Source organism: Grammomys surdaster, unplaced genomic scaffold, assembly GCF_004785775.1.
Source record: "Grammomys surdaster isolate TR1022 unplaced genomic scaffold, NIH_TR_1.0 131, whole genome shotgun sequence".
Classification (NCBI taxonomy): domain Eukaryota; kingdom Metazoa; phylum Chordata; class Mammalia; order Rodentia; family Muridae; genus Grammomys; species Grammomys surdaster.
This window is the reverse complement of record NW_021604589.1, coordinates 3,001,225-3,010,566: the sequence shown is the minus strand read 5'-3', so window position 1 is coordinate 3,010,566 and position 9,342 is coordinate 3,001,225. Positions and strand designations below refer to the sequence as shown.

Here is a 9,342-nt window from a genome sequence, read left to right as displayed (position 1 = left end):
TTCCTGGGTCCCAGTGGGTCCCTGTTGCTCCCTGTTTGGGGCAAGTGCTGCTTTTTCCTTACCTGGGATGCTGCGTGAGTTCAAGCTCCTGGGAGTCCCTGTTTTTCTTGGTTTTCTGCGGTTGGGTACGGAGCTGCTGCCTGTGACCTGCTCTAGGCTCGGTCCCAAACCGTGAACAGTCAATAATTTATATTTTGTTGTTACATCTGTTTATGACAGCAAGAGATGGGCCATCCCACTTACAGCAGATGAGTTAACATATTTTTGTCACCACGTAATGCAAAATGTATACTATAGCATGTAAAGCCAGATAACCTACTGAGTAGCTCAGAGAGACCTAACATAGAACCAAATATGACTATCTTTTTAAAAAAATACATACAATAAAATTATAGTTAATGATATTCTGCTATACCCATAGATAGGAGCTTTGTCCAATTGTATCACCATAGAGGCTTCCTCTGGCTGCATATAGGGGCAGGTTCAGAGATCCATAGCCAGACATCATACAGAGAGAGAGTCTATATTGGAGATCTTTATCTGGTCCCTCCCCTTAGAGCTCAGCAAGCCCCTGGAAAGTTGGGGAAGGAAGACTATAGGAGTCAGATGGGAGGATGGGGAACAGCAGTAGAACATGACCAACTGAATCCACTAAACAGGGCTCACAAGGGCTCATAAAGACTAAAGCAGCAAGCATGTGGCCTACATGAGTTTGCCCAAGGTTCTCTACATATATGTTATGGCTGTTAGCTTGGTGTTTTCGTGGAACGCTGAATAGTAGAAATGGGTGCATCTCTGACTCCTTTGCCTGCTCTTGAGACTCCTTTTCTCCTGTTGGGTTGCCTTGTCCAGCCTGGATATGAGGATTTTGCCTTGTCTTATCTTGTTTTGTCCTGTTTGGCTGTTGTCTCTTGAAGACCTTCCTTTTCTGAAAAGGAAATAGAGGAAGAGTGGATCTGAGGGAAGGGGAGGTAGAGGGAGCTAGGAGGAGAGAATGGAGGGGAAACTGGGACCAGGATGCATTGCATGAGAGGAAAATCTATTTTCAATAAGAAAGAAAAAAATCTAGGTTGTTTCTTTAATAGCTTTTAAAAAGTAACAAGCCTGTCCTATATGTTTGAGGCTTTACTGAAGGTTTCAACACTTTACAATCAATAACTCGGCAAGTGAGAACTGAGCATTCACACCCATATTCAGAACAAAAACAATAACAAAACCCAAACTGTTGCTTTTGGGAGAGCATGTCTTTTACCCTACTTGCATGGTCAGAATATTAACTTGAGAACTGCTACACAGGTCACATACAGGTTTCCTCCTTTGGAACTCACCTTTTCACATTTTGCTGTAACATTTTAATGTATCTTATTTAGTCAGTATTTTCTGTCTTTGATAATATACTTAACAAAAATGTCATCTGTTATCACATATGTTCATGTACATTTCTTTCTGGAATTTTTATAGAAGTATTTCAACTTTAAAAATAACTGCAAAAGGTTCAAGATTTAGTTTCAGAATATGATGTAACAATTTACTCCTTCAGGATTATTAGATATTGCAAAATCAGAAAGCAGCCAAGAATAATGCTAACAGAAATATAATATGGGCCACATGTGTAATGTAAAAGTTGGTTATAGTTACAATTAGAAAAGTGAGAAGATGGTAGGGAGAGTTAGCTCAGAGGTCAAGAGCAGCTGTTCTTCCAAAGAACCTGGATTCAATTCCCAGACCCCACATCTGACACTCTGGACACCAGGCATGTATGTGGTACACATACATACATATGAATGCAAATCACTCATGCACATGAAAAATAATAAAGTAAGTAAATCTTACTGAAAAAGGAAAAATATGCAAATGAAATGATCACTTCAATGTGTGACTGACATCAAATGTTAGTAGTAAGTTTCATATCCTGTTTTTGTATAGAATCTTCAAAATTGAATACCTATTTTGGGGAGTGCAAAGCCAGTTAGATATTTTACCATTCTTATTATCATTTTATCATTTACATCAGTTTTCACAGACATCTAAACATACTTTAAAAGATTTTACAATGTAGTTCTAGATGCAAGTCGAGACAACGCTGAGAACTGATGGCTCTCATGATTCAAGACAGTATTTTAGATAGCAGTTATTCTGAATATTTCATTCTCAAGTATTCTCAAGTGCACCACTACCCCAGTATGAAAGTTAAGCTCCTGAGACCAGGACTTGTGAAGTCATTCAACCTTTAAATTGACTCTAGAATTCGTGCTGTCAGTAACTGAATCTACCATGAGCAGCTTTGGGTTTCAAAGCTGAAAAACAAAACAAAATAACAACAAAAACAAACAAACAAACAAACAAGCCAGAGGCTCCAGGCTCCAAGAGTCTCCAGCATAAGAGCACAAGTCTTTCTCTCCCATCTCCTGCAAATACTTGTGTCAGTGATGTCGATGGACAAATTGGTATTTGGAAAAAGATCTCCTCCTATTTCAGGAATTAGCACCTCTAAGGTCTGCCTGTATACAGTCTCCAATAAAGCCTTTCCTCTTCAGTCAGTTTCCATCTTCAAATGGCAGCTTTAGAAACTCGGGGAACTGGCTTTGTCCTTGGTGGGCCACAGTGAGCTCAGATAGGGAGCACCTTGGTGGTAGGTTTTAGTATTCACAGATTTTCTGAACAGTCTCTCAAAGTCCTCATTTATGGTGCCAGTGAAATTTTTTGAAAGGGCAAAATATTTTGGACATAGGCGTGATTCATTAGGTAGCTGTTCTTTCCAAATTTTAACCAAAATGGTTCTACCCCTCTCCCTTCCTCCCTGCCCCAACCCTTCCACCCCCAATTAACATACCAGTAACAGTCAAAACCCACACACATGCTAGGCTGTAAAAATGCAGTTACCACTGTTGGGAAGAAAGCTGTGGATTACGGAGATGCTCTTTAAAGATCGACAGTATCTTTGCTCTCTTACACTCCAGTTCTGCAGGTTTTGTCCTCCATGGCAGGCCCACACTTTCTTAACAAAGCACAGAATGTGTGCCTTGAGAAATTTACTTTTATCCCCTCCCCTGGGATGGGTGTGCAACTATACTGCTTGAAATGATTAAAAAGCATGTGGGCTGCTTCAGGGCACAGCAACTATGCTAAACATCTTCTCAAGTCACCTCTCTGGTGTCAAAACAAATAGAACTCCTTCCCCATCCACCAGAAACCCACAATCAAAGGTGACAATGACTGGTACTCAACAGGGCTAATTCTTGTTGTCTTTTTTGTCATCATCCTCTGAGGGGTAAGAATGCCACATTAGCATCTCCTCATAGAAAGTTATAACAACATGTGGACACTTGACATGGGCTTTTTTTTTTTTTGGCAGGGACCAGGTCAGCCTCGCCAGAATATTTACATTCCATCAGAAATATCATGCATTTCGCAGGCAAATAGATGGAACTAGAAAATATCATCCTGAGTGAGGTAACTCATACCCAAAAGTACATGCATGCTATGTACTCACTAATAAATGAATATTAGCCAAAAATGTACAGAATACCCAGGACAAAATCCACAGAACTCAAGAAGGTTAACATGTAGAAGGGCCCAAGTGAAGGTCCCTCAATCCTACTTGGGAGGGAGAAGAAAGCAATCACGGGGAGCAGATGGAAGAAGGGACCTGGGTGGGAGATGGGACAGGGAGGGAAAGAAGGAATAGGATCAGGTATTGGGAGAACAGAAGTGAAGCCCTGAGGGCCAGCAGAAAGAGTAGAAACAGAACCTCAGGAGGTAGGAGGTGGGAAGGACCCTCTAGAATGTACCAGAGACTTGGGAGGTGAGAGATGCTCAAGACTAAAAGGGATGGGATCAAAAAATCTGATCCAGAATTGTTTCTGAAAGAACAGCAGGAGTAAAAATGGAGAAGAACTTGAGGGAAAGGCAATCCAATGACAGCTCCAACTTGGGATCCATCACATGGGGGGGGGGGGGCACCAAGGCCTGACACTATTACTGATGCTATGGTGTGCTTAGGATAGGAGGTTAGTATGGTTGCCCTGGCCCAACAAGCAGCTGAACGAGTCAGATCCAGATACTCACACCCAACCAATGGACAGAAGCTGGGGACCCCTGTGGTTGAATTAGGGAAAGGCTGGAAGAAGCTGAGGAGGAGGGCGAACCCATAGGAGGACCAGCAGTCCCAACTAACCTGGACCCCTGAGATCTCTCAGACACTGAGCCATCAACCAGGCAGCATACATCAGCTGATATGAGGCCCCCAACACATATACAGCAGAGGACTGCTGGGTCTGGCCTCAGTGAGAGAAGATGCACCTAACTTGAGGCCCCAGGGAGTAGGGAAGTCTGGTGGGGTAGGAGTGGGGGTGGAGACATCCTCTTGCAGATGGGGGAAGAGGAATGTGATGAGGAACTGTGGGAGTGAGGACTAGGAGGGGGTAAAGACTGGATTGTAAGAAAAAAAACATTAAAAAATAATAAAAAAATAAAAAAGAAATATGAGCTCTCTGCTGGAGTCAGTAACTCCAATAATCTGTTCAGGCTCCAAACCCCGGGCAAAGCCTTGTGGCTTTTCTCACTCTTCTTTCTTTTTCTTTGGTTTGCTTTCTTGTCCCTTATCTTCAAGATCAGAATCAGGTTTGCACTTGCCTCCCTCTGATGTATCTGTCTCCTGAGCTATTTTCTGTGACTATAAAAAGCCTTGGAAAGATCAGGAATTCAAGGCCCATACCTAAACATAGTAAAAGCAATATAGAGCAAACCAGTGGCCAATATCAAACTAAATGGAGAGAAACTTGAAGCAATCCCACTAAGATCAGGGACTAGACAAGGCTGCCCACTCTCTCCCTACCTATTCAATATAGTACTGGAAGTCCTAGCCAGAGCAATTAGACAACAAAAAGAAGTCAAAGGGATACAAATAGGAAAGGAAGAAGTCAAACTATCACTATTTGCAGATGATATGATAGTATACTTAAGTGACCCCAAAACTTTCACCAGGTAATTCCTAAACCTGATAAACAACTTCAACAAAGTGGCTGGTTATAAAATCAACTCAAATAAATCAGTAGCCTTCCTCTACTTGAAAAATAAAGAGACTGAGAAAGAAATTAGGGAAATGACACCCTTCACAATAGTCACAAATAATATAAAATACCTTGGTGTGAATCTAACCATGCAAGTGAAAGATCTGTATGACAAGAACTTCAAGTCTCTGAAGAAAGACATCAAAGAAGATCTCAGAAGATAGAAAGATCTCCCATGCTCATGGATTGGCAGGATTAATATAGCAAAAATGGCCATCTTGCCAAAAGCAATCTACAGATTCCATGCAATCCCCATTGAAATACCAACTCAATTTTTGACAGAGTTAGAAAGAGAAATTCTCAAATTTATTTGGAATAACAAAAAATCCAGGATAGCAAAAACTATTCTCAACAATAAAAAAACTTCTGGAGGAATCACCATCCCTGACCTCAAGCTGTACTACAGAGCAATGGTGATTAAAAAAAAGTGGATGGTATTGGTACAGAGACAGACAGGAAGATCAGTAGAATAGAATTGAAGACCCAGAAATGAACCCACACACCTATGGTCATTTGATCTTTGACAAAGGAGCTAAAACCATCCAGTGGAAAAAGGACAGCATTTTTAACAAATGGTGCTGGTTCAACTGGAGGACAACATGTAGAAGAATGCAAATCGATCCATTCTTATTTCCTTGTACAAAGCTGAAATCCAAGTAGAAAAAGGACCTCCACATAAAACCAGATACACTGAAACTAATAGAAGAGAAGGTGGGGAAGACTCTCAAATACCTAGGCATAGGGGAAAAGTTCCTGAACAGAACACCAATGGCTATGCTCTAAGATCAAGAATTGACAAATGAGACTTCATAAAATTGCAAAGTTTCTGTAAGGCAAAGGACACTATCAATAGGACAAAATGGCAACCAACAGATTGGGAAAAGATCTTTACCAATCCCACATCCGATAGAGGACTAATTCCAATATGTACAAAGAACTCAAGAAATTAGACTCTAGACAACCAAATAACCCTATTAAAAAATGGAGTATAGAGCTAAACAAAGAATTCTCAACTGAGGAAATGCGAATGGCTGAGAAGCACCTAAAGAAATGTTCAGCATACTTAGTCATCAGGGAAATGCAAATCAAAACAACCCTGAGATTCCATCTTACACCAGTCAGAATGGCTAAGATCAAAAACTCAGGCGATAGTAGATGCTGGCGAGGATGTGGAAAAAGAGGAACACTCCTCCATTGTTGATGGGATTACAAGATGGTGCAACCACTCTGGAAAACAGTCTGGCGTTTCCTCAGAAAATTGGACTTATCATTATCTGAGGACCCAGCTATACCACTCCTAGGCATATACCCAGAAGATGCTCTAACATATAAAAAGTACATATGCTCCACTATGTTCATAGCAGCTTTATTTATAATAGCCAGAAGCTCGAAAGAACCCAGATGTCCTTCAACAGAGGAATGGATACAAAAATAATGTGGTACATTTACACAATGGAATATTACTCAGCTATTAAAAACAATGAATTCGAGAAAGTCTTAGGTAAATGGATGGAACTAGAAAATATCATCCTGAGTGAGCTAACCTAGTCACAAAAGAACACACATGGTATTCACTCACTGATTATTGGATTTTAGCCCAGAAGCTTGAAATACCCGATTAAACTCACAGACCGCATAAAGCTCACTAAGAATGAAGACCAACTGTGGGTGCTTCGGTCCTTCTTAGAAGGAGTAACAAAATACTCAAGGGAGCAAGTATGGAGACAAAGTGTAGGACAGAAACTGAAGGAGGGGCCGTCTAGAGACCATTCCACCTGGGTATCCACCCCATGTGCAGTCACCAAAGGTAGACACTGATGTGGTTGTCAGGAAGTGCATGCCTGATATAGCTGTCTCCTTAGAGGTCTGCAAGAGCCTGACATATACAGAGGCAGATGTTCACAGCTAACCATTGAACTGATCATGGGGTTCCCAATGGAGGAGTTAGAGTGAAGACTGAAGGAGCTGAAAGGGTTTGTGGCCCCATTAGGAAAGCAATAATACCAACCAACCAGAGCTCCCAGGGTCTAAATCACCAGCCTGGGAGCACTTAGGGAGGGACCCATGGCTCCAAATATATATGCAAGGGAGGATGGTCCTTTCAGGTATAGGTGGGAGAGGAGATCCTTGGTCCCATGAAGGCTGGACCCCATGTGAGGGGGAATTCGAGGGTGGGGAGATGGGAATGGGCAGGTGGGTGGGGACACATCCTCATACAAGCAGGAGGATGGGGGATGGGATAGAAGGTTTCTGGGTGGGAGGAGGGAAAATGGGGTAAGGAGAGGACATCTGAAATATAAATAAAATATTCAATTAAAAAATGTATGTATATAAAAAGAAAGAAAAAAGAAACTAGGTAGGGGCAATCCAGGTTCTCTTCTGGCTCCCATGTGTCGTCCTCACCTGAGAAATTTTAGAAGATATTCTATTTTATCCTTGACAACTCGCTGATCTAGAAATTTCCCACCACATATTCCTCTTCTTCTAGTACCTCCTCCACTTTCTCCTCATTTTGTTTTGTTTCTTATTCATAGTAACTCTCAGCTCTCTAATGTAAAGGGCAATGCTGCTAGTAGCAGCGTCCGAGAGTCTGAGAGGAATAGGTGCTGTGCTACTCATTCAGTTGGACACTCTGAGAAAGTAGAGCCCAGAGAAGCCCAGAACTAAGGATGGTTGAGAACAGAGAACAAACGGTATGGCAGGCATGGCCCAAAGCCCTCCCATCAGCTGAACAAAACAACATCTCTGCATAATAATACAATCAAGTCTGCTCCAATTTCTTCCCACTCAATTCCACCATTACCAACACTCTTCAATCCCAATTTCACGTGTTCTTCTTTTAAAGCCTTATTTTTTATTTCTATGAATGCACATATGTATGCTCTTGAGTTAATGTGTATGTGTGTGTGTGTGTGTGTGTGTGTGTGTGTGTGCTTGCACACGCTTATAGAGTTCAAAGTGCATCAGATCTCTTGCAGTCAGAGCAACAAACAATTGAGAGCTTCCTGGAATGAGTACTGGGACCCAAACCCAGATCCTCTGCAGAATCAGTAAGTGCCCTTAACTGCTAAACCACTGCTCCAGGCTCCATCTTGTTGTTGTTGTTGTTGTTGTTGTTGTTGTTATTGTCCTTGTCGTCGTCGTCGTTGTCGTCGCTGTCATCTACCAATTCCACTTAGTCTTGCCATCGTATCTCCCACCCATTTAACCCTTCTTGCTCCATTATTTTTGACCCGCCCTTGGTACTATCTGCTGTCTACTTCTCCTCTGTTGAAAACACTCCCAATGATCCCCTACTAGTTTTCTGATGTCTATCTCTACCCCAACTTAAACACACAGGTTAAAGATTCAAAAATGTCTTTCTGACTCTAGTTTACCTCAGTCAGAATGATCATTTCCAGCTCCAACCATTTACCTGTAAATTTCATTTTTTTCTTAACAGCAGAAAAACAGTCCATCTTATAAATGTACCATGTTTTCATTATCCATTCTTCAGTTGCTGGACTTTGCGGTGGTTTGAATAAGACTAGCCTCCATAGGGTCATATATTTGAATGTGTAGTCACCAAGGATGACATGGAAAGGATTAGAAGGATTAGACCATCCAGCTAAGCTTCCAAATTGTGAAAAAAATTAAAGAAAAATGTAAAGTAGATGGAAACCATCAACAACAGAAGGTTGATGCAAGTGTAATTATAGGAGAGGGTGAAGCTCCAGCCCCAGCAAGCAGCAGAAATCGGTCGCTTCACCCATGTGGTTCTGCCTTTAGAGTCAAGGATACAAGAAAGAGGTTATAGAATCTCCCTCTGTGGCTAAGGAAAAGCCACTGAGGCCAGGTGTGTGTCAGGGGTGTCCCTTCATGGAGGCCCAGAAAGACCATTGTGTGAAGCTGTGAAAGTGAAGCCTGGATTGCCTTGGAGACCCCAAAATGTTGGTGATGCTAGAGATGTGGCATACCCACCAAGAAGAGCTGCAGACCAAGTATGGAACCAGTGCAAGAAAGTGAAGCATGTTGTAGTCAACAAAGCTGATAGGAGTTGGAGACTGAAGAATGCTTTGAATTCAGACTCAGAGATGCAGAATTCAGAGTTTGTCCTCCTCGCTTTCAGTCTTGCTTTGGTCCAGTATTTCATCACTGTGTTCCTTTCCCCACCTTTGGAATGACAATGCATATTCTATACCATTGTATGTTAGAAGTATGTTATCTGATTTTCTTTGATTTTATGGGGGACTGAAGTTAAGAGATTGCTATGAGTCTCAGAAGAGAACTT

The 9,342-nt window shown here is 41.7% G+C and overlaps 1 pseudogene; it reads right to left on the bottom strand.

Moving 5' to 3' along the window:
* Positions 1-3,232: 3,232 nt before the first annotated feature.
* Positions 3,233-8,260, bottom strand: LOC114616714 (annotated as a pseudogene).
* Between the last annotated feature and the right edge of the window lie 1,082 nt (positions 8,261-9,342).